We start from the raw sequence: 27373 nt of genomic DNA on the forward strand, positions 1-27373 counted from the left end.
TAGCATTGAAAAGTAAAATATGGGAAATCATTTGCTTTCGAATGTTTCACATGATCAACTCCTCTCTCATGACATTTAAAATCAACTATAGGAATTGTAATTGGATTTCTTGCATATGGATGTGATTTTGATCTTTGTTCCTTGCGATCCACCCTTGTATATATGTTTTTACATTTTCTTTATTTTATTTATCTTAATTTTCAATTATATAATTCTTAAACCCCCCTCCCTTTTTATTTTGTTACTTGTATATATTTCTATTCTTTGTTTTATTTTTGTAAATAATACTTTATTATTTTAATTCTTTATTTGTTTATACAATTGTATATATTTATATTCTTTATTTTATTTTTGTAAATAATACTTTTCTTTATTTGTTTCACAATTACAAGTGTACCCTCAATCCCCGGACAGAACGATCCCTATTTGCTTATACTACTAACGATATTTCAGGGTTAAATTATGCGCTTCCCAAAAGCGCATCAAACCCCAGATTACTTTATCATGGTATCAAAGCCAGGTTACCCACGTGTGCATGCCTAACCCCCACACGGGCTCCACGTCACCCAAGTTGTCCACGTGTATGGCTTGAAAATTCGCCACACGTGCGGGGGCGTGTTGAGAATATATACATCCCACATGGGAAAAATGGGACCTTGCCTATGGGTTTATAAGGGTTTGGGCCACTCCATCCATTGCCAATTGGTTTTGGATGTGAACCTCAGATTACTTTATCATTCTTCACTTCTATTATTGGTGGAGAAGATGCGCGTATTACATGAACGAAAAGTCTCCCTGGAATGGATGAAAGAATTCTGTGTGGGAAAATGGAAAGGAAATGGAGAGACAAAGAAGATGGAATGGATGAAGGAATTGGTTTTGAGAGTGAGAGGAGAAGTGTATTTATAGCCCAAAAAATGATGAATGGAGGGTGGAGATGAACATAAATGAAGGGCTAGATATGTTAGACAAATTTGTAAAAAATATCTTCCCACTTGTTTATCACTTGTTCAACTTGAATTGATTTTCCTCCTCAAGATTTTCCACTTGGTTGCAACTTTGATTTTCCTCCTCAAGATTTTCCACTTGCTTGCAACTTTGATTTTCCTCCTCAAGATTTTCCACTTGGTTGCAACTTTGATTCTCCTCCTCAAGATTTTCCACTTGCTTGCAACTTTGATTTTCCTCCTCAAGTTTTTCCACTTGGTTGCAACTTTGATTTTCCTCCTCAAGATTTCCACTTGGTTGCAACTTTGATTTTCCTCCTCAAGATTTTCCACTTGCTTGGAGGTCCTAAAAAAATAGAAACTAATAAGAAAAATAGAAACTTTCCTAAAATGAAAAATGGCAACTTACTAAAAATGATAAATAGAAACTACAAAAATATAAACTTTCTACAAATAGGAACTTTCCCAATCAAAGAATGGAAACTTTCCTAAACAGGATTTTAATAAGGAAATAACGTAAGAAATGTAGGGAAATGCAGTTAAAACGTCGCATTAAAATGCTCCTATCAGGACTGACAGTGAACCATGCCTCTGAATGGTTTGGTCGGGTTCGTGCATCGTTATGCCTAGCGCCATTTCGCCCACCATTGTCATAATACCTGTTAGACGCCCTGAAGCCACGATCACTTCTTCTAGCATTCTCTCTTCCCCCTCCCCCCCCCCCCCCCCCACTAGAGGCCACAGCTGCAGTGATTCTAGCTTCATGCACGTCCTTTGCTTGTTCAATCCTGATTTCTCCTTCGACCCATGTAACGACGTCATCCATGTCCCGCGGCAGGTCACGTAACAGGCTTTCATATAGAGGTGTGCCTAGGAGGAGTCCCTCGCGGAATGCAACCGCTGCGAATTGTGGGTCACAATGAACATGTCGCATTTCTGACTTAAACCGGTCGAAAAATTGACTTATTTTTCCCCCGTTTTCTGCTTGGTACTGAATAAGGTCGCCATATCCTTCTTTTGTTTGCGGCTGTAGAAATATTGGGAGGTAAAGATCCTACTCAAAGTGTCAAAATAAGGGATGGACTGAAGCTGGAGATCCTGGAACCAAGCCAAGGCTGGTCCCGTGAGACTTGATGGGAAAAGCTTACACATCAGCTTCTCATCCATCGTCTCGATGGACATCTGTTGTTTGTAGCCTTTGACGTGGTCTACGGGGTCAGTGGTCCCATCATATTTCTGGAAAACAGGGGTTGTAAATCATCGGGGCTTGGTCGCATTTAAGATGTCGTCAATGAATGGGGATTTCCCAACGTCCTTCGCGATCTCGACCGCCAGCTCTCGGGGGCCAGTGCGCTTGCACTGTTCGATCATCTTCTCTATTTTCACTAGCCATTCTTCATTGCGTGGTCGCTTGTGGCGTCCAGCCCCGATTCTACCACTACTGTTCAGCGTGCCGCTCAATCTCTCAACCAAGGTGTCACCTACGCCACCAGCTATTATGTTGGTTACCCTGTGGTTATGGTGGGCATTGCTGATCTCGTCATCCGAAGAATCGATGCCGAGCGGAGGAGCCACTCAAGTCGTCTCCGTCGACAAGGTTCTCGGTCTTGTTTTTTACTCTGGAGTTGCCCAAGTTCTTGTCTCAGCGTTTGTGCTTCGCCAACTGGAGGCAAGTTTAGATCGCCGACCAAGTCTAAGGGAGGCTCATTCAGGGGCTGGTCAGGGGGTTGGACTTCTTCGCTCCTAGTCCATAGCGACATGAAGGGGATTCCACCAGGCACAACTCCCGCCATCACTTTTTAGGGAAAAGTGTTTCGCACAGATGGCGCCACTTGTTGGAGGTGAAAAGTTCCGTAGAGGATTTGACCTAACAATTAATGCGGATTGGAGCGGGAGCTGACCTGGGAACAATAGAGAAGCTTCCTTCGAGCGTTGACTTGGATTTTGACCGTCTGCTCGAGAAGAAGGGGGGTACCTGCAGAAAACCCTCCGATGCCTAAGTCAGTACCTTTCTTAGTTGTGGAGTAAAACAAGTTGGAATTCGATGTCCTACCTGGTCAGTATGCCCCTTATTTATAGATGAGGGAGAGTTTGCACCACAAGTCGAGTTTAATATCGATAACTGTACTCATTATTGTCATAATTCCGTAGTATTGAATAACGCCATCACCTTTATTCTATAATGCCATCAATAACGTAATCACTGCACGTTGTACCATTACTCCGCGTTACTAATAACGCCATTGCTTCACGTTTATGGAATAACGCCATCGCTCCGCGTTATTCCGGGTTATCGCATGTGGAAACGTAGGAAAACAGGACGTAATCGTGCGTAACATATATGGGGAACAACTGGGTCGGGTTAGCATCAAATAGGGTTCGAGGTGGACCAGGAATAGCTGCAATTGAACCAAGCATTAAATCATGGTGGACGTGGATTTTTAGTCAAAACGAGAAGGAAGTGTGGGCTTGGGGCCGACCTAGTTTCCGCTGAAATTGGGCTAGTCCTAGAGTCAAGGTGTTGACCCTTGCTGGATATATAGGCCAGAACTAGGCTCAATTACAAATATTTGGGGAATACACAGCGGTAGAGATCAAAGTGAAGCTTAGCTGACCGCAGTGGTATGAACAAGTGGAAATTTTCTCTTATGATAGACATCCAAAGAGGAAATTTCGGGGGCATTGTGGGAGTAATCAATGAATTTGACCCACCATTATGACAATTGACCCTCGCCATAAGTACGCGGACAATGGCAATCGTAGATGTGGTGGCAAACATCGTTATTAACGACAAAATGAATATGGCGTTAAGGAGGCGCGGTCGTAATGACATGACATGATGGTGTTATTGAATAAACGCCATAACGCGGAGCGATGACGTTATTCCATAACGCGGAGCGACGGCGTTAATCCATAACGCGGAGTAATGATAATGGTGTTATTCAATAACGCCATAACGCGGAGTAATGGCGTTATTCGATAACGCCATAACCCGGAGTTATGGCGTTATTCGCCATAACGCAGAGCGATGGCGTTATTCCATAAACGCGAAGCAATGGCGTTATTATTAACGCGGAGTAATGGTACAACGTGCAGTGATTACGTTATTGATGGCATTATAGAATAACGGTGATGGCGTTATTCAATACTGCGGAGTTATGACAATAATGAGTACAGTTATCGATATTAAATGCGACTTGTGGTGCAAACTCTCCCTCATCTATAAATAGGGGGCATACTGACCAGGTAGGACATTGAATAACAACTTGTTTTACTCCACAACTAAGAAAGGTACTGACTTAGGCATCAGAGGGTTTTCTGCTGGTACCCCCTTCTCCTCGAGCCGACGATCAAACTCTAAGTCAACGCTCGGAGGAAGCTTCTCGATTGTTCCCAGGTCAGCTCCCGCTCCAGTCCGCATTAATTGTTGGGTCAAACTCCTCTACGGAATTTTTCACCTCCAACAACAACACAAATAATAAAAGTATGTTGTCTGATATGCTTAACATACAACAGCTTGAAACCAAGCACTGTTTTCTGAAGGCAGCGCTTCAACTGCTGCGCAGCTGCACATGACATCTACTAAGCCATCTGTCGAGCCATCACACAACAGTTATAACACATACCCGTTGCCTGTTTGTTTCTCAGGTAACTGTGTTCCACCGTTGTCTGAATTTTCAACAGACAACGGCTCACTCTAAAACGGTGGCACTCCAAATCACACAACAATTTTTGTCTGTCGTTTGATAAGTTTTTTGGCGTAGTGTCTTTAGCCCTAACACTCAAGCAGATTAATGAGTTATCCAAGAAAATACTTTGGAATTGTTGTGTAGCCTTGGAGAAAAGAGGTAATCAAAGAAAGAGGCATTAGGTTATGTGAAAGATAGAGAATCATCAGCTAAAGACCTGAGAATGCCTACTGGATTGCCCATAATAGGTATTCCCTGGTATCATGGGAACTTGCTATTTACTAGAGTGTTAGGGCTAAAGATAGTAGATCAATTAATCTCGGTAAATACCTGGGAATGCCTTCTAGCTGAGGACAATCAAAGAAAGAGGCATTAGGTTATGTGAAAGAGCGGTTCTCAGAGAAAATACACAGCTGGAAAAATTGCAGTAACAAAGCATGTAAAGAAATATTAATAAAAGTAGTGGCCTTTGCAATCCTGAAAAGAAACTCTAGGTGATTGAAAAAATGTTCCCTGTACTACGAAAATACAACAATCAGACCAAGACATATGAGTCATATTAGAGATTGTCATGGACCGGGCTAAGGCCGGCCCTACCCTAAATTTTAAGACTTAGGATCAGGTTGGGCCGGGTCCAATCAAAGTCAACAAAATTTAGGGCCGGGTCGGGCCAGCCTTTCGAATAGGGCCAAATAGAGTCGAAATGGGCCAAAAATAACCTTATTTTGTTTAACAATAAGAAATACATTTTTTTTTTCTCAAAATGTGGCTCAATTATTATATAGGTAATACAAGACTTATTGGTTTTTGTTGATCATATATATATATATATATATATATATTTTTTGAAGAATATCATGTCGATATATATTAATACTCAGGCCAGAAATGACCATTATATATCCTCCCTCTACCATCTCTGGGTAGATAAAGAGTTTGTGGAAACCACAACGATATATAGATTAGGTCCGATCATTTGACGGTACTTATGCTCACTTATTTAAGCAAGCCTACAGACTATGAAAAAACATAGCAAATAAGCAAGCCTAAAGATAAAAACTTATAGTAGCCCTAAAACAAAGGAAATAGGGTTCCCTAAACAAAGGGAATTATTGAAAAGACAAACTAAAAAAAATAGCCAGCCCAATAAATAGCCCCAAGAAAGATCCAACTCAAGCCCAACAACGAATGGCTTGACCCAAGCCCAAAGTCAACTCCAGCCACACTGTTCGTCAATCGCTGCAATCCAGCACCAGAGTTGAGTCACCACAACCCATCGCCGGATATCGCCGCCTCAAACCAACACCAGATCACACCGGCAAAGCCAATGCGGACCCTACTGCCGCAAGCCCCCGCTGGACCCGACCACCGCAACCTACCGTCGAATCTCGACTGAGTCACGCCACTTCAAATCCAGTCTCCAAGATGCAGCCGATCCAGACCCCGCCTTCATGGCACTGAACTTGGAGGAGCCTCTAGAAGCATAAACTGGGTTGCACCGCCGCCCACTTCGCTGAATATTTCATGTAGAGCTCGTCGTCAAAAAACCATCCAGTGCCGGACCCGAGCCAAAACCCTTTCCAAGAAGCTTCCAGGCCTCTAGTTTTCAAATTCCAGTCCGGCAGCAGCCTCTAGCCGGCGAGGCGAGCCAACGCCGCCCATGACCTCCACCGACAAGAAGAAAGATGGCAAACCCTAGACCAAGATCCGAGTTTTGTGGAGCGGCAGAGAAGATCATATATATATATATTGGAATTAACTTATAACATTTATAAATATTAATTAAGGTAGTTATATTCAATTAACTATCTCTCTAAATCTCTCAAAATTAATTGTTGTTTAACAAAAGAAAAAAAAAATTAAAGAAAATAAAGCTAAGAAAATCAATTACAAAGAAAGATATAAGTTATATGTTATAAAAAAAAAAAAGAGAAACATATTTTAAAAATAGAAAAAATAGAAAATTATTAGGGCTTAATTGGGCAGGCTGGGCTTGGCCCTAACGGGCACAAACGGGTCAGGCTTCATTTGCATGACCCATACCCTACCCTATTTCAAAAAGGGTCAGGCCGGCCCGCCCTAATGCAAGGGTCGGATTGGGCTTCGGCCTACGGGCTTAGGGCCGAACGGCCAAATGATGACCCCTAAGTCCTATAATACAAATTATAGTGATGAACATTGTAGTTATAGATCTTTTTGGAGATGCCGATTGTTTCTCCTACAAAGGGATAGTAAAAATGAATCAACTGGATGACTGGTCATGTACTTCTCTACATTCATTATATCTATAAACGTTATAGCCAAATTAATTTTTGCTTTATGAGATTCATTTGAGGACACAATACACTTTGTGCCTAAATTGATAGAGTCAAAATTTAAGGCAACTGAAGCAATATCAGTCGGTGTAGTTTGATCGTCTGAAACCTTCATATAATTGAGCGGATTTCTCCTCACCCGAATTTCCCTTGAGGAAATTTCTCTTCATCCTGATTTTCCTTCAAGAGATTACTTCTCATCTATATTCACTTTAAGGGGATTTCTCCTCACACAGATTCTCCTTGAGGGGATTTCGCCTCATCCAAATATGCCTTGAGATGTTTCATCACCTCACCCAGATTCATCTTGAGGAGATTTCATCTCACCCAAATCCCCTTTGAGAGATTTCACCTCAAGGCATTTTTCTAAACAAGTTACACTGCCTTTCTATTAGGCAATTTCTTGACTAGAAACCGATCTTAAATCTAATACCCCCACATAATCTGTATATTCCATAATTTTGATTCTTTATGGCTAATCGAGTAACTTTTGAAAAAAAATTTCTCTTCTCAAATTTTACATATATTTTTTCATTTTATCGAAATATATCTCAAATATCTAATATGTTGGAAATATTTGATGATATCGGAGAAACTTCACATAAACGATGGAAGATAAGACATTTTTCTTCTCTAATATATCGAGAATTCCAAAAATAATCTATCGAAGATTTTGCAGATATTTTAATCCTTGAGGCTAGGCTTGTTTAGCTTTCTACCTTAATGAACATATTATTCAGACACAAAAAAAAAGGAGAGGGAGAGAGACAGAGAGACAGAGAGAGATTTACATTGGTGTGATATATTATAGGATTTTTGACCATTTACCCTAATTTTAGAGACCTTTTTCTCCCTTACACTGCCCACTTATTTTTTTTCCCACTTACCCATAAAGACTCTAATAAAGTCTTCCCTAATACCCAATTAAGTTTTTTAAGACTATTTTGCCCTCACATCTTTGTTACAGTGAGAAAGAGAGAGTGTGTGGAAGAGAGAGAAGCTATAGTAAGGAGGAGTTGTGGTTTTGTAGAAGAAATCTGAAATAGAAGCAAAGTGATGGGTCTATGTGTCTCAAAGCCAAATGAAACTATCAGAGTTCAGAAGAAAAAGTCAACAAAGTCGGCAAAGATCAACACCGGGGGAGGAAGAGTAAGAAGGTCGCCACTGCTGTTTAAAACCAGCGCGTCCGCCCCACTTCACCTTCCTCATCCATTTACAATTAACAATCCCTGTTTAAAATCAGAGAGAAAAAAAAAAAGAAGAGAGAATCTAAGCCAGAAATCCCTTTACAATTTACAATCACCTTTTTCTCTGTTGGTCTCATTCTTCTTGTGTCTCAGAAAACTAGAACCTCATCGGAGAATCTGAGCAATCCAATCAGAGAGAGCAGAGACTGAAAAATCTGAACCGTGAACATTGGTACTAGCACCGACGACGACGACCTCTATCTCTGAACCCCAACTCAAATAATGGAACTCACCAATTCAACTAGAAACTAACTCCGGTGAGATTCGTCGGCCGAGGCGTCATTACCGTCATCACCGATCTCGAGGTCTATTTCAAGGAAGTGGCAGTTGTCGATATGAAGCTCGAGGAACTCTGATTCCTTGTCCACTTAGTCCGATCCAACCTCTTCAACTTAGTATGTTCCACATCCAACCGCTCCCTTTCAGAGAGAGAGAGAGAGAGAGCTGCATCGACCCTAGAGAGAGATGAGAGAGTGTGGCATGTACCTAATGTGATGACCTGAATTTCTGTTATGTAATTTTGGTAATTAATAATGGACCAGTTGTACGAATAATTGTTATTGTGCTTTATTTGTAGATTGTATGTGAAGTGGAATGGTTTTCGTACGTGTAATTATTCGAATTTCACAGTGTAGGGTGTAGTGTGAAGTTTGACTTTTTATACATTGGGATTCTCAGAAAACGTCCTTCATAAAAATTGTAGAGCACGTCGATACGAGTTTGTGGACATATGGAACGCGGAAATTGGAGTTCGTATGAGAAAGTTATGGCTATTAGAATAAGTTTCCGTTTTAGTATAAATAAAGAAAATCAGAAAATATCTTCAAAATTTTCATTTCCTTTTCCGGAAACCATCTTTTCTCTCTCTCTCCTCTCTCGGTCGACTCCTTCAGAGAAGAAACTTTCTGTCTAACCCGACTCGAACCCCGCGATCAGACCCGATGGTTTCTAGCCGTAAAACTTGGTCAGCTGGTTTGTCTCCTCCTTCTGGTCGTTTCTATGGCATCCTCTAGCTGCGATATCCACCATGTACGACGCAGTTGGTGTTTTCGGACCCGGCCGGAAAACACAACTTCGGCAACTTCGTGGCTTCATGCTTCCTTGGTTGAGTTCAGAAAAGGCTCCCTGATCGATCTATGGTGTTTATTTTGATCGATTTACATGGAAATCGGTCCAACTCAGTTTGAACAAAAATCCAAAGCTTGTGAGGTAGTTTTCAACCCTTTATGCTTGTTTTTTGACTTCGAGCTAGTTATGAAAATTCACAAGCATGCTTTGATGAATAGCTTTGATGTTGGGAGTGTTGTGAAATACTGAGTTTTGCCCGGCGGCGGTGCGCCACCGTCTGTGCAGCTTTCCAGCCATGTAGGGAACTGTTTTTGGTATTATATATTTTCTACTCGTTGATACTAGTGTTTGATATATAATATGAAAATTTTGGAGTTCGTATGGAATTGTTATGATTTTTGCAGTTTCATACCGATCGATTTATTCGATCGGTGAGGATTCTAGCGTCCGATCGACTTGTGGTTTGGTCACATTGATCGTGGAAGTATTCGGGAGACTTTGGGAGGTCTCGGATGTGGTTTTGCCTCGATTGCGCCACTTTGGGGATTTTAGTTCAAAACAGGGGTTTCGGACTTAAATCAAATGTGAATAGTTACTAAGTTGAACCGTATGTGATTAGGTACTTGACGAAGTATATTAGACGGTTATTTTGTGGAGTGGCGGCTTTGTGCTATATTGAAGACGCAGCGGGAGTTTCGAGGTGAGTAATCTCAGAAGGTTCATTTACGAACGGAGTTACCATTATTGTTTTGGCGTTATTTATTTAACTGCAAACTATAGTTTGTATTAACAGGCATTCCTGAGCGAATGACTTATATATATATATATATATATATATATATTTACAGGAAATATATATATCCTTGTGGATGATTGTGATGAATAATATGCATGATGGTGTTCATATTATTGTTGAATGTGACTTTTCAGGAAACAATATTGTGGAAAAAGATGTTTTCTATTGTTTGAAAAGTATTAAGCTTGATGTTAAATTTTTGAGTCAAGCGTGACACATTTTAGATGTATTGGTCTTTGTACCAAGGGTCATAGATGTTGAGCAGGGATTAGGAAAGTCGAAACTAGATGTTTGTAACATTTTTAAGTCGGGTGCGACTTACTTAACGTTTGACTTTAAGACCAGACAGGGTCTAAAAAGATTATATGTCACAGATGGTGACAGATTGCAGACGGTGACCTTGATGTTTGATTTCATGACCAGACGGGGTCTGAAGATCATGTGTCACAGATGGTGACAAGACACAAATGGTGACAGGTCGCAGATGGTGATCTTAATGTTGATTATGAGACCAGCTTAATGTTCATTATGAGACCAGACGGGGTCTAAAAACCACATGTCACAAATGGTGACCAAGGCAGGAAATAGGTGATCACGTTCGTGGCGGGACGAGTGGTTACGATTTCAATAGAGCTATAGTCTGTCTGCCATTATAGATTATGAGGGTAACGGTCGAGGTTGCTGGAGACTCATAAGTATGTAGTTAAAGGAGAATTCCTAGAGTATTCTTCTTTATTGTCTAGATGAGACTTGAATTGCTTCTTGATGGTTAACTTAGCAAATAGAACATTGTCACATTGTGATTTATGTTGTCCTTTCGATGGAAAGGTTATGGAGTGTTAGAAGGAATCATGATTGCATAGTTTCCTTTAGCTGATGTGTGTGAGTTGTTGATTGACGTTCATGAGTTACTCATACGAGCTTTCATAAGCTTACCGGGTTTTGTTGTGTGGAAACCCGGTGCACCATTCTTTGGTGTATGGGTTAATCCTGCAGGTCAGGGTAATCGTAGCTGAAGCTGAAGTAGCTTGTTGACAGCTGAACTGGTAGGAAGCAAATTTTGTTGGATTTGCCATTGTTATGACTTCTGCTATGTAGTAAGCTCTGAGGAGCATTTACCTTTTATTTTGTGATGACAATTTAATTCATAAGTTTTGTAATATATGACTCTGTGGAGTGGGTCAATATTTGAAATTGTGGGTTCAGGGCATTAATATGTACTTGCTGTAAAGGGAAGATGTCTCCATGTACTTTGTATTGATGGCTGAACGATCGCGCATGTATAATTATGAGATTATATATCGATTTTTATTTGTGTTAAAAATCAGGGGCGTGACACCTAATTCCTTAATTAGGTCGACGGAAAAGTTGTTATTTTTCTTTAAACTTGGTAAGTGGGAATAAAAATATGTTGGTGGAGTAAGCAAGATAATTTTGGTGCTTTAAGTCAAAGACCCTATATTATTCGACCCGTTGGTGTACACACATTGACCATATGATTTGTCATGGCTTTGATTGTCATGTTAACCACACTCGAGTAAGGCGGTATATCCGTATATGCTGATAGTCAATGTAGTTCCTTGCAATGATTGTAATGGTGACCAAATTTACCATATTACTTTATTTAAGATTTAAAAGAATAAAATAAAATAAAATAAAAACAAATTGTTTAATAATTTTTTAATCTTTAATGCTGCCACCAGACCTAGAAAATACAATACTGCAAAAAGAGCATGAGCTATCTTATTAAGGATAAACCTCAATTAGAGACCTTAAATCCAAACTTGCATATTTCAAGTTGTTAGTTACATGCATGTCAGCAACATGTGGGAGATCAAAAACAGTACATTCCACGTGTGGGAATGCATCAAAAAATAGTTCTAGCCATGGTCCCCTACTGCCCCAATAAGTGGCGGAGTTATAAATTAGGGTCTTTGACCCAAAGCCCCAAAATGAGGGAAAATTATCTCACTTACCCCAACAAGAGATTTTGTTCCCACCTACCAAAATTAATAGAAAATGACCATTTTGCCCTCAAACTAATTAAAGAATTACAATGACGTCATCAACATCAACCTCTCTCTCTCTCTCCTCCTGATTTGAAACTCTCTCTCTCTCTCTCTCTCTCTCTCTCTCTCCACCTCCAGCCGGCGTAGATTCGCCCTGCCCCTCTCAAAGTTAGCAAAGACTCCGTCAAAATCAAGAAGCTGCCTCCCCACCCCCACCCCCACCTCTTCCAAAACCTACCTAAACAACAGTTCCAGCCGCCGCAGCAACACCAAGAGCCGGTGGTCATCTACACTGTCTCGCCCAAAGTGATTCACGACTCCGTTAACGAGTTCATGTCCCTCGTCCAATGCCTCACCGGCCCTTCCTCCTCTCCCCCCGGCGACCTCTCCCCCACCGCCCGCCTCGCCTCCATTGAGAAAACCAGCCTCTCTTCCGAGCAGAAGCACTTCTTGCCCTTAAATAGCACCGCAGCCACCGCTGCCATTGACGACGACTTTATGGATAGTACTATGGAGGGTATTGACCTGATGGGCCAGGGGAGTGAACCCAGTAGTTCAGCCATTGATAGGTTTGAATAAGAATGTTCTTGTTTATAATGGTGTGTATGTGTTTTTGAATTTTCGGGTGTTTTGGATTGGTTTGCTTGGTTTGTGTGTTGGATTTTGATTTAGTGTGGTGTTGTATCAGAGGAATATTTAGTGAATTTCTAGCTATTTTTTCCCTTTTTTTGGTAAAATAAGGTAGAAGGGTGATTACACTCATTTTATACATGTAATTATATCTAAAATACTAGAATTAAGCTAATCCTCGAGTCAATTATTATGTAATTAATTTATTTTTATTTATTGTGTAGGAAATAAGCAGAGTTACTGAAACGAGAGAAAATAGTACAAAAATGGAGCAAATCGGAGTTTTCGAAAATGAGACGAATTTATCAGAATATAAACCATGATCAATGTCGACAAGAAATAGGATGTTGGGAGCTCGATCAAAAATGAAAATGTTTAGAGAGAGAGCTTTGAAGAAAATGGAAGAAAGAAGAATATATATATATATATATATATATATATATATATCGAAACATGTGGCTGATACGGCACGTGAGTCATGCCATCAATTAATCAATGGTCTGTATATATATATATATATATATATATATATATATATATATATATAAACATGTAGCTGATGCGGCACGTGAGTCGTGCCATCAATTAAACAAATCATTGATTAATCATCATGGTTCCTATTCCATTGCCCTCTAGACCACGTGCTCACTCACTCTCTGTTATCTCCCTTCACAGTTCACACATGTGCAGGCATATATATATACTAGAAATGCTGCCCGCGCTTTGCTGCGGGATTGATTTGATATATAAGTACTTTTACATTGTTTACATTGAATTATACCTAATACAAAAATGCTAGTTCAACAAATTTGTCATTGATTAACCTAGCAACAGTAAGTGATAAATACTGTTAAGCACAGCAGCTGCATTGTATCTTCAAAACATAACATTGCTTCAGTTATAGCTGCTGAATCAACTTAAGTTGGTTTACAAAAAATGGTTGTTCCACTGTACAAAATGTTTCAGTTGATTAGTTGACTACAGTTAACCCAAAAATTGTAGGCAATGCAGCTGCTACTTGTTAGTTACATTTGTACAAAAGAGGGGTGCATGTTTATTCCTTGTTTTCATTCTCATGTTTTTCTTTTGTCAGTGATGATGAAGTGGTGCTTCCTTGTTCTGCTTCCCTATCAGTTTAAACAAAAGTATTATGTAAGTATTATGTAATTAAAAGTATTAGATGTAAATACTACATTAATTTAGCAGTAATGTACTGATTTGTAACTGATGAAAATAGAAAAAAGAATTGTAAACACCAAACTGAATATGGTTAACTTGTGAGTATGATCAATGAAGCATGATTGTAAGGCTATAAGTCATCTGCTTTATACGTGAGTAAAAAATATATTTACCTCCTGATTTTCTTTTCTGGGTTAGAATTGAACAGTGTCCTTTTGCTTGCTTCAATTGATATTTTTTTTTGGGCAAGGGGACAATCTGGTGTTGCAGTTCCTGGTTCTTCTTCTATTGATGGCAGGGAAAGTTGTGTAGCCGGAAAGATGTTGCTGACAATCAGTTCACAGTTTGGATTCACCTTGATTTGAAAAACAATGACAGAAAAACAATTGAGAGTCTCCTTTGCATAGAATCTACAAAATCAAAACAAAATAATCATCAGCACCCCAAAACAAACAAATCACCCAAAAAAATTGAAACCATATTAATTGTAGACCAAAATTTTTCAAATCGCTCAAACATCAAAATCTGACCTCCAACCTCTTCCAACCAATTACTAAAATCGCAAACTCCACAACAAACAATATCCCTGAAACATGAACACCCATATCTGATTCCACCAAGTTCTTATATCAAGAACAATAACTCATCATTTCCTTCTCACAAATATGCATTACTGTTATAAACTTCAAACCGTAGACATGGAAACCAGAAAGAACATAAAACCTCAAAATTCCAATTTCTAAAATCCTAACCACAACTGAAAATTGATTATATCATCTTCTAGAACTCGATCAGTAACATAGCCTTAAAATCCACCACAGTAGTTTCTAAATAAATAAAAAAGAGCAATTTTTCTGCTATCAAATGTTTCAATATTTGCAGAACATCAAGTAAATCCCCAAACCCAATCACCAACACCAATGTTTTGAACTCAAACAACTAAAAGCATCCCTTGTTTCATATGCAAATCAAGAAGATAGCAATTAATCAAGAACATAGAATAAGAACAAAAGGTAATACCTAATCAAGTCAATGGTGGATGTGGCAAAATGCAATCAACAAAGCGAAAAGAGGGAGATACTCCAGTCCACAATACTGAAAACTGCAAAACCCAAAGCAAACAGTAACTGGCGTTTGGTATATATGTGCTTTCTCATTACGCGCTTTGCAGCGGGTAGTACAAATGCATCAATTTTTTTTCTTTCTAACTGAACTCACATATAAGGTATGGTTGTTCTATTATATACTTGAGAGTAATATGAAGAAACATGCGTCTTTGCCTATGTTTTTTGTGCCTTCCTTGCTAGTGCTACCCGCTCCTTGACCAGAAATAAAGATTTACACCATGAATGTCCCAATAGTTGGGATAATATAATGAGTTCCATCTCTTCTACCTACCATCTAAACTCTAAGAGTATATATCAAATCAAGCACAAAATGAGAACTAAGTCAATTTCATCACCTTAACATCATCAAATGAACTTTGACCTTCTCATATTCACAGCCACATTAAATTTGAAACAGAATAATCTACTAATGAACAATGATGTTAGCAGTAAAGTTCAAATTGATCAACATTGTAAATTATAGACACAGACACAAAAACGAAGCACTCCAACACCAAATTCAGAGGACAGCGACGTCGGCCTTGTTAGTGACGGCGACCGGAGCTTGCTTGCAAACCTTGAACATCTACACGCACTGGTGGAGTGACGCGAGCTTGTTGGCACCATGGGTCTTTGAGTCGCAGGTCAGATATAGGTAGGCGGCGCCGGTTCGAGGTTTTGCAAGCTTGGATCGATTGGAATCTCACTAGATCGGAAGCGGTGATCGCCAAAATCAGAGGGGGAGCGACATGCCTGTGGTCACCGGAATCGGAGGCGGAGACCAAAGGCGTGAAATTCTGTGGTCGAGGAGAGAGAGAGAGACTGTGATCGGAGAAAGAGAGGGGGGGGGGTAAGGGCGTAGACTGATGGTAATTAATTGGGTTTCTTAATTAATTGGCCATATCACTAATTAAAGTTTCAAAAGATCACTTGTGTGTAATTTTCTATAATTTTTTTTTTAATGAAGGCAGAACCAATATATTGATCAAAAGCTAGAATGGCCATTACATACCCTTCCGCTGCCAACGAGACAGACAAGAAGATGTGTTAGTACCCACATCGGTACATAGAATTAAGTCACTCATTTAACATTAAATACATCGAAATAGCAAGAATCATCCATCGGTACTACTCTGGAAGATTCGCTAGAAGCACCAAAGTGCGTAGGTCCCTAAGAGACTTAGGAAATTACTGAAAGTAAACTAGTTACTAACCTAGAGGTCCTTAAAAAAGGAAATAAAAGAAAATAATAAAGTAGGTTGGGCCCAAAGCTAAGCCCAAACCAACAAAAACCCTAGCCCAAGCCCATGTCAAGAACGATAGCCACCGTACCAGCGCCTTGCTTAGAATCCATTGCCAGCCTACCACCATCCACCTCCGCCTACCGCTGCCTAGGTCTACCAACCCAAATTCGAAATGGAACAGATAGAACCCGGCGCGCCATTGCAACTGACAAACAGGACGAGCCAACGACTATCCAAACCCATACCCACCCCATCCATGTCTGCCGCTTGGATCTATCTCCACCAAAAAACCCCGAGACAAGCTGCAGGATCTCGCCCTGGAGACCACGACCACCGCTGCCAGCCACTGCAACTACCGCCAGCCTTGCCCACCATCGCGTCTGGATCCCAGCGAAGTAACTCTGATGCCGGCAACACCCAATCTCCACATCGACTGAGGTATTGAAAGACCAAGGAGCGGCCCTTACACCTTGAAGAACCTGTCTGACGACACCGCCATGAAGGCGTGCCGTCGGACAAGGAGGTACGGCGCCGTGAAGAAAGTCAAGCGCTTAGGAGAGAGTGAAGTCTTGTACTGCAATACTATGCTTGCAAATGTTAATTTAGAGTATTTGAATATTGAGTATTATTGAGTTCTCAAGTTTTGAATGTAATCTGAAGAGTGATAGGCAAGCTGTTTTGCAATTACAATGTGAAAGTTTAGTTATTTGAAATTGGGCTCTTCTTTGCAAGCATATCTATTGAATGCTTGGTGATCAAGTCATAAAGTGATAGGGATGAACAAAAATATCTATATGCAGATTTAATTATGATTGTTTTGCTTGATGTCCAAGAACTGAATTAGTATAAATAGGAGCTCAAGTTCAATTTCATAAATTGGAAAAGAGAAGGGAATAGAACACTGAGAGATAGAGGGCCAGAAGAAAAGAAAGGAAAGTAGAGAGAGAGAGAGAGAGAGAGAGAGAGAGAGAGAGTACGTATCTTATCAGAATAGGAGCATGAAAGAAAAGAAGAAAATAAAAGAGAGGAGATTAAGAGAAAAGAGAGGAGATTAGAGGAAAAGAAAGAAGAAACAAATTAGGATCTGAAAAGAAAATAGAAAAGAGAAACATGAGACGTGAGAGATACCTGAAGTGAAGGAAGGAGGAAATAATAAGAGTAGTTTGATTGATATTCTGAATGGGATTCAAAGGTGAATTCAATCCTAGAAGCTATTTCAATTGTTATTCTTAGTTCTTCCGTTGGCTTAAACTTTATATAGTTATTATAACCTGAGTTTGAGTGATTTTAAATAGACTTTGAACAATAGAAAATATATTGGGATGATAAGAAACTTGGCTTTCTAACGGTGGGTGTCCTGAGTAATTCTTAGGTTTCTGTTTGGGTTGGAATTCTTATTTTTTCTGATCAACAAGAAATAAGAGTAAGCAAGGAACCCATAAGCATCATTTACACATCCATAGAATTGATCAGGAACCTTAAAATTAGTAGGAACTGAGGTAACATTTAATTGGGAACTTTCTGCATTATAATCATTTAGCTAACTTTGAGCAAACATAACCTTTGATCTAGAGCTTCATTTTAGAAACCATTTGCATATGTTAAAAGCTTATACATTAAGTTTGACATCTGTATAGTTTCGTACACTTCTATTAAGGATTCATTGGTTAAACTTAAGGTAGAAAACAGAGGTCTGCAATCTGAAAATGTACTTCTGAGCTTCTGACCCAGAGAGATTTTTGGTAAAAGCTGTACAATTCCATCTAGTATCGGAAGTTAGTTTCTTCACGAAAGTTTCAGTAGACATGTTAAAGAACATTTCGAAATTGGAATCTCATGAAAATAATTTTTATAGATTAAATTATGATTTTTCGAAATTGAGAGTCTGCATCAGGAAACTCTGCAATTGTCACAATGTTTCCGTTTGTTCTATTTCATTTCAACAGTTATCCTCATTCAAACTTGTTTAGGTCGACCACAAACTGATCATAGAGATTCTTATATTTTCAACAAAACTTGTGACACCATTTTCGGAATTCATTTGAGTTACTTATGCTTTGGTAAATCAGCTATTTGTATAAGTTTCTTCTTCACAATGAATCTGCTAGACATTTTGGTCGTTATTTGGGACTTCAAATAAAATCCAAAATGGCCTAAGATTTTAGGTACTATTTTCTTAAGACATTAGTTTTATAGTGAAGTATGTTCTTTAATTAGTTAGAATGATAGCTTTGTGTTTAAAATAAATTATGTGCTTATGCATATGAAATGTGAATTGTACTCGGATGTTTACTTTTTATGTAGGAACATGTACCTAGACAATAGCTTGGAATCCAGGTAGGGGAATTTGGGGAACCTCTACTCAACTGTATTGTATACCTATATATTGCCTGACATGTTTGTTTTGGAATGAATGAATATTTGGCGCAATTACATTGCAAAGTAATATATTATCAGTTGATCGATGCATCATCCAGTGAGTACATATGAAGTATAAGGGTGGTGATGGTGATATGTATAATGCTATCGTTATAAGAAAGTTTGAAATTTATCTTATGCATAGTTGAGTCCAGAACCTCAGCTGGTACTAGATCCCAGATATGTCCATTGTTAATGCGCAATTAGTATACACTATGCCAAAAAATGCTTCATACCATACCCCTCAGACGACAGAAGACGTTTTTTCTGTTGTCTGATTTTTTTCAACATCTTCAGACAACAGTTTTAACTATTTCTGTTGTCTGAATGGTTTGAAAATCAATACCAGTTCAACTTTTTCAAGTTTGCTGTAATTTAGAAAATTCAGACAACAGAATTCTGTTGTCTGAGTAAATGGAGAAATTATTTCTCCTTGTCTGGACAAAAAAAATATTTTTGGCTGAACTAAAACTTAAGTGAGCTAGACCCCGAGTTTTCTAAACACTTGGTTAAAAAAACAGAAGCCTTCTTTCCTTCTTCGCGAGCTAGACCCCAATTAAGCAATTGTAGCTCCCATTCTGGTTCTTCTCCCCCGATCAGCAACATTCTTTCCCTTTCCCAATTATGGTTCTTCTCTCCCCGATCTAGGTTTTTTACACAGAAGAGTCTCATCAATCAACCTCTCCCCAATCTAGATCAAGAAGACACTGTTGGTGGAGCTCTTTGATCCGATTTTACAAAGTATACTATTGTTGCATGGTAAGTCTCAATCTTCGTGTTAGGATTTCGACCTTGATTTGTGTTGGGTTTTAGGGTTTCCTTGAGATATCGATTTGGGGTTTCCTTTGAAATTAGATTTGTGATATCAATTTAGAGATGTGGTGGTTGAAATAGACTTGGGTGTTATTCTGGTTATATGGATTTGGGGATGGTTTAGGGTTCATTTTGATTTGGGTGTTTGAAATTTGCTGAAAATTTATTGTTGTTCTTGAAATCAGGTTGGGTGTTTATCTTTTGATTCTGGGTTTATAGCTTTTGACCGAATTAAATGTTTGTTCAGTATATATATGATTGTTAATTGGGTTATGTAGGATTTCTAGTCAAGGAGAGGAGTGAAGGAGAATGGGTTCTGCACTCAGATGAGTTTTTAGCCTCTCCAAAGTCCGAAACGTTATTAAAGATCTTGCAAGATTAGGTTGTGGTAAATTGTTATAAAGGTGTATATGAGTTAATCATAATTTGAATGGATGGTTGTGCTTCTATTATAAGTGGAATCCCAATAAACCTTATGGTACTGGACACATGCTCTAAGTGTCTGTATATATATCTCCACTAGTGGAATTAACAAATTGGGTATCAAGTTTTAGAATTATGCTAAAAAAATGGTCATGGTTGAAGGTCTATGGTTTTAAATTTCTGGTTGGCTTTCCCTTTGATATGCATATCCAAATAGAAATTTGATTATTTGCCTTGGTTATAATGAATTGGAGTTTCAGCTTATTTTTGGAAAGGTGTAATGTTGTTTATTTGGTTTTGATTCTTCTTTTATTGTCATGTTAGATGGGTAAGAGATGATCAGTCTTTAGTAATAGTCAAATTGTATTACCTACAGTTCGGAAGTGCAAGACTTGGTGTTTGGTAAGCAGTTTTAGGTTTAACTCTACAACTAAATTTGGTTTGTATTTTTGAGACTTAACTATTAATATATGTATATATTACATGATTTCACAGGATATAGGGGCAGGAGTTCTTGCTTCATGTGGGTCTTATTTTAAGGTGCTTTTGATACTTGTTTAATATATTCATATATCTACTTTTACGTTACTATGCACTAGACTGGAGTCTTTTAATCATGGTCGAAGGTCTATGTTTAAAATTTCTAGTTGGCTCTCCCTTTCATACTCATATCCAAATAGAAATATATCTTTCCCTTAAGCTATTCTGTTACATCCATCATTTTTTGTCCTATTTTATTTGTGCAATCTGAACTTGTTGTATGCTACATACTGCTGATCTTGTTTTTTTTTTTTTTTGCTGTTGGTGCTATGTAGTGAAAGCTTGGAGTTAGGCTCATTAGGCAAGCATTGGAAGCGGATGATTGGCTTAGCTCTGACTTAAACAAATTGAGGTAAGCATTTATAATCATCACAAAGTTCGTTCTTCATTTTATTTTTGTGAACTTTCTGTTGTAGAAGCACATGAATTATTGAAATTTTATAGTTCTAGTTTAGCATGTTTGATTTTGTGTTATAGAATTGAATGATTTTCATGGAGTGAACTATTTTCTACTAGAGTTAGGCTCACGAGTTATTGGAATTTTCTGTTATATTGATGCTCATGTTTGTCATGGAGTAGCTACATTCGAATATTAAATTAAGCTCTGCTGTATGTTTATGAATTAATGTTGCTTCTATGTATCTGTGTGTGTATATATATGTGTGGTGAAGTTGTTTAATAGTGATATGTACATTTTTAAGCTTTCTGATCCTAGGTGATAATATAGTTCCTAATTGTATAATGTGTTTATATATAAGATGGATAAATCATGGATGCATGCTGATAGAAGATCATTGAAGTTTAAGATAGGACTTGAAGACTTTCTTAATTTCACTTTGGCAAATGCAAGCGACATATCAAAAATATGTTGTCCTTGTTTGAAGTGTTGTAACATGATGAATTTTCTATTGGAGTGATCAAGGACCATATATACTTTAATGGTATTGATGTTAGATATAAGTAATGGAAATGGCATGGAGAACCTTCTGCCATGAATGCCGATATATTAGGTGAATCAGAAACAGTAGATATGGGTGCTGATTTTGAGATAGGGGATGAAGATGATGAGATTTCGAGTGACTCGAATGAGTTTCTTAGGTTTGTAGAGGATGGACATAAGCCTTTGTATCCGGGTTGTACTAAGACTACAAAGTTAAATGGTTTGATACAAACGTTCAATTTGAAGGCAAAAACACGGAATGATGGACTCTTGTTATTCTGACATGCTAATCATGATTGGCATGTTGCTGCCTGAAGGGAATGAGGTACTTGGGTCTGTATATGAGGCTAAGAAAACACTTGCTACATTGGGCATGGGCTATGAAAGGATTCATGCTTGTCCAAATGACTGCATCCTTTATAGAGGGCAGCATGCAGAAGCAACAAGTTGTCCAACCTGTGGTGAATCACGTTGGAAACTGGGCAAAGAAAATACTAATAAGGAAGGGGTGCCTGGGAAGGTCTTGTTGTACTTCCCACTAATCCCGAGATTCAAACAAATGTTCCAATCGTCCAAGACAACTAAGGATTTGACTTGGCATGCCAATGATAGGAAAACAGATGGAATGATGAGGCATCCACCAGATTCCCTAACTTGGAAGTTAGTTGACACAAAGTGGCCAGAATTTGGTAGCGAACCGGGGAAGCTTAGGCTAGCCCTTTCCTCAGATGGGTTTAATCCCCACAGTTCATTAAGTAGTCGATACTCTTGCTGGCCTGTTATTCTTGTTACATATAACCTTCCTCCTTGGCTATGCATGAAGAGGAAGCATATGATGTTAACAAAGATCCCGATTGTCACTGGTGATTGGAGAGAGGTGGACCCTGATGAAAAACATAAAATCTGGGAATCTATTCAGGTATTTAAACTAAATCTTACAACATATTGCAATCCTTATCACTTTCAGTCACACTTGTTTCTGATGTAAACTAATCTTCTTTTTCTTATACGTAGGATTCATATGTGATCCCTAAAGAATGTAAGAAGCTGGTGATTACCTCTGCTGCAAATAAATGGAGGGATTTCAAGAGCAAATTGACCAACAAGTACATTATCCCTTATATGGATACCCCTGAATTTCTTGAAAATCCACCGGATGATTATCGATGTGTTAAGAAGGCTGATTGGGATATCTTTGTCGCTGACAGGATTTCAGAAAAATTTCAGGTTTGTTAGCTGTTGGAAACTTAGTTCATATGTTGGTTTCATTTTATCGGTGGTTTGTATAAGTTCAATGCAATGTAGTGCCTAAATATGCTTTGGTTTGTAGGAACTGCATGATGCACAAATAGAAAAAGAAAGGAAAATCGCTACCCTCATCGTATGGCACGTAAAGGATATGCTAACTTAGAAGCTGAACTAGTTAGTTTTTGGATGATACTTATTGAACTTTGTGAATAGAGCTTGTGGTTACCAATTCTAATATATTTTTCATTTGTTATAGTCCAAGTCAATCCCTTTAGAAAAACTGGATCGTGAGACGATGTGGGTGAAGGCACGGCAAGATAAGAATGGCTGCTTCAAAGAACCTGAGGTGGAGAAGATGGCAGAAAGAATTGTAAGTCTTTATCTGAAACTTATATATATATATACACACACACATTTTGTCCTTCATATGTTAATTACTTAATAAGTGAGCTTATATACATATATTTGTACCAGGAAAGGTTAAAGAAAAAGGAGTCTGACGGAGAGCTTACAACAGATGGTTCAGATGATGTGCTCACCTTAGCATTAGGGAAGCCAGAGCATCCTGGGAGGGTACGAGGCGTTGGTGGTTTCTCCAAACCAGCTTCATACTTTAACCTCCCAAAAAGCATAAAGAAAAGTGTGGAAGAGACTGTGAGGAAGAGTGTGAAGTTGCTTTTGGAGGAGAAGGAAAGTATACTCGCTAAGGAAAGAGTTGCATGGGAACAAGAGAGAGATAGACAAGTTGCTGAGGAAAGAGCATATTGGACAGCCAAGATTGCTAGGTTGGAAGCAAAAATTGATGGGAAGGAGGTGCCACTAGAGTCACCAAAACAATTGACGCCACTTCATGAACATGGTTCAGGCCAAGGGAGCTGTTCTCGACCAGCTGAGAAGATTATGATTGACATTGTGGAGGGTGAGGCCAAAACAGTGAAGAAGAAGTTGGTTTTAGCTGACGAGAAGATATTTGTTCAAGAGGACCAGCAAGTGGCTATAGATCAACCAAAGCAGAAATTGACTTCTATAATTGAGTAGGAGGTTAGAGTCCACATATCTTCGAAAAATTCTTTCAATGATGACAATGTAAGCACCTTTCTTGCCTTAATTTATCTCTGTTCCCCTTAACTTCATTTTGCTTTGACTTTCTTTATTTGAAACTAGAATAACATCGCTAAATGTGAAATTAATATAGTGAATGATTAACTGCTCATTGTTTGACATAGGAGCTGGTTGATGGGAACGAGTGCAGACTGGCAATAGACAGGGTCGAGAATATTGTTGCATATGGTACCGTCATTCATGTTAATGTTGAGGAAGGCAATCAGAAGATCCATGTGGTTCCATTGGGAGAGGACACTGTGCGCGTCTCAGTCATTGGAACCATTGTGCATGATGCCTTGCTACCGTTTCCAGTGAAGGATGCTGACATAGTCACTTTCGAAGATGCCATTGGGACTTGTGTTGCTTGGCCAAGAAAGTTGGTTGTTACCCCTGCACCAAAGGCACCCCCTAAACCCATTGAGCAGAAAGTAACTCATTCTTAATTCATTTATAGTCCATCTTCTTCTTTTGTTTATTGATGTTCAATTAATATGCAAATCTATTTCATATATATAGTATATGTTAATATTGGAAAGGGTTGATAACATGTAGTCTTATCGTTACAAAATTAGAAAACAAAGCGCGCTAATCTGAAGAAGAGAATCAGAGATTCATTTGATGATGACAATGAAGACCTGGAAACTAGCTTGTCGACGAATCTGCCATTACCAGTAAAGGACTTGTATATGTGGGCCAAGACTGAATTGATGGATGGTGTCACAATCCACACAACATTTGGTGGGAAATTTTCGGCCATTCTAGGAAAGTCGTCATCTTTAGAAGGGATATCTATAACATGGCTAACATGCTGGAAGTATCTGGAGGAGTCATTGTTTTTTACATGAGGTACAGATCAGTTTTCAATTACCTTATTCTTATCTTCAGTAATTGACTATACTCTGCTTAATCTTCATAATCAGAAGCCTTTTTTTTTTTTTAGCCCTTTAATATTGCAATATTATTTGTAGTTACCTTTATGGAGTCCTGAAGAAGTCTAATATGCTTGATATGGTTGGCTTTATCGACCCTACACACACCGGTATAATTGGGTGTGGAAATCCCATTGAACGGGCACGGTCTATGTGAAATCGGTACATGTTAGGGAAACCGGGGCAGATATTTTTGGTTCCATATAACTTAGGGTATGTAATCAGTATTACTACAATGTTAGGCATGTTATATTGCTTGTTAATAGCTTTTATGTATAGATTTAATGGACTTAATCAAAAAAAAAATTTACATATTTTTCTATAGTGCTCATTGGATGTTGTCGTTGGTGAACCCGGATGAAGAAGTCGTGCATTTCATGGATCCGCTAAAAAGGTGACTTTGTGCTGGTGAATGGAAAAGTATTGTCGACAAGTAAGTCTGCTTCCCAATTTTTTTTTTACCATGTTGATGAGTTGATGTTGTTTCTTCATGTACTGAACTTGCTGCTTACTAATTATAATTTTTGTGATCATCATTTTCAAGCTCCATTAAAATCTTCAATGCCCAAAAGGATAGGAAAGGAAAGAAAATAATCCAATGGAAGAATCTTGCTGTAAGTTGGTTGGAATTTTTGTAGTCTCCATTAAGTCGTACTTCTTCATATGGTATAGTATATGTCCCGATGGTTAATCTTAATTTATTATTTTCAAGGTATTCCAGAGCAAACTGATTCTAAGACTTGTGGTTATTTCGTCATGCGTTATATGAAAGAAATTGTGGAGGACAAGAACTTGGAGTTTGCTACCAAGGTAAGAATGATCAACTGCATAACTTGCTGCTTTTGAGGTATTTCATCATAAGTACTTCCATATAATGGACTTGCTGCATTTGCTTCTCAAATTTAATGAACCTTATTATGTCCAAATCTGAAATATGCCTATAATATGAAATCTGATTGCATCATAATAACTTGCTACATTTGCTTGTTTCAGTGGGAAAGGAAATCAAATCTTGCTTATACACATAAGGATATTGATGTGGTTCGAGCTGAATGGGAAAATCATGTTATAAAGTTCTAACTTTAGTTCTGTTTAAGGTAGAAGCGTAGCACTAGGAATTGCTTTTGTGCATTTATATATAACTGATGGAAAGTGTTGATGAACCTAAATTATGCATGCAGTTGCTTTGCCTAGCTACTCTTTCTTTACCTTATAGGTTTTTGACTTAGTGCAATATTAGGTAAATGATCGAGATAAGATGGTCTTTGTGTTCTCTTGATCATTATGTAACTGTTGGATAGGTTTAGAGTTGGAACTATGGATTGTATTTTGGATGATGTTGATACAATGAAACGTAGGCATCATTTTGAATGCTGATTTTAGTCCAATTTTATGGTTCTGATGATTGTAAATGAATGATGTTGAAATGGTTGAAAGGCAACAGATATATGCAGGTTTCACAATTTATGTTGTATCAAGAAAATAGAAACAATAGAAACAAATGATCATCTGTTGTTTCTACCAAGTTCAAACAACATAAAAGTAGAGTTCAAAGAGCTCTCAGACAACAAAAGTAGGTGGTTGATATGTTGTTTCTACCAACTTCAAACAACATAAAAGTAGAGGTCAAACAACTCCCAGACAACATAATTAGGTGGTTGATCTATTGTTTCAAAGTACTTCAAACAACAGAAAAGTATACTTCTAATCACTCTCAAACAACAGAATTAAATGACTCCTGTATTTCTATTAACACTCAAACAACAGAACATAACTAAAACAATGGTTGAAAGTCCAAACAAACAATAGAAAAATGAGATTGAATACTACTTCAGACAACAAAAATTTGAGTAAGACTATACTCCAAGTGACATTCAAACAACATAAAAAAACTAAAACTGTAGTTGGAAATCAAATCTAACCACAAGAATCACAATTATCTGTAGTCCAACAAATCTCAAACAACATAACTCACGGTATAAATGTGCATATGAAATTAGTCGACATATAACTGTCATTGTTCTTTAAATCAGACGACAAAAGCATCAACTAAGCTTAATATTGGGTCAATCAAATGATAGAAACAACAAAAACTCCGTCATCTTACATTAACTACATCGACATTTATTTTTTGAATCCGTTGATGAAGTGAATTTCCAACAACATTAATATGTAGTGGTATGATGTTTCAGACGACAGATAGACCCCAATTCATCAATATTAGGTACTTCAGAAGACAATACGTTAAACTGAATCTGTCGTCTGAGTGCATTATCAACGACGGAGAATATCTGTCGTCTAAGTGGCTTTGAGACGACAGCCACCTAGACTACAGATTTTTACTTCATCAGACGACAGATCAGATCTAGGGGGATAGGATTGAAAGGGTAATTCGGGAATGGTTAAAGGGGCATGGACAAGATGCTAGCAAAGAGGGCTAGGAGGATTGATTTTGGGTGGGGGTTAGTTCATATAGTTGGGTACTTTGAGTCACCTTCGTGTAAAATACATGGTATAGGACATGTAGGCTTAGTTTATTCCGCTGTGTGAGTTATCGGGAATAGAACATCCATTAATGCATACCATATGATAAATATTTGGTTATCTTTTGTGTGAAGAGAAATAGCTCCTACTGAGGCGCAGGTTGAGCTCACCCCTTAACAGTCTTGCAGGTTATTAAACACAAGAACTATGAAGATTAGTGATCGAAAGCAATTAGAGTTAGTTG

The 27373-nt window shown here is 38.4% G+C and overlaps 1 long non-coding RNA gene across 2 annotated transcripts; it reads right to left on the reverse strand.

Moving 5' to 3' along the window:
- Positions 1-13446: 13446 nt before the first annotated feature.
- On the reverse strand, positions 13447-14981 carry LOC112190606. Of its 2 annotated transcripts, XR_002932462.2 has the most exons (4): positions 14901-14981; positions 14411-14466; positions 14054-14290; positions 13447-13828 (listed from the first exon to the last, which is right to left on the reverse strand). It is a non-coding gene; the product is annotated as an uncharacterized LOC112190606 (long non-coding RNA). The 2 variants fall into 2 exon arrangements; XR_005807028.1 differs by lacking the exon at positions 14411-14466 and having other exon boundaries at positions 14901-14967.
- Positions 14982-27373: the final 12392 nt, after the last annotated feature.

The sequence above is a fragment of the Rosa chinensis genome, chromosome 2 (assembly GCF_002994745.2).
Source record: "Rosa chinensis cultivar Old Blush chromosome 2, RchiOBHm-V2, whole genome shotgun sequence".
Lineage (NCBI taxonomy): Eukaryota > Viridiplantae > Streptophyta > Magnoliopsida > Rosales > Rosaceae > Rosa > Rosa chinensis.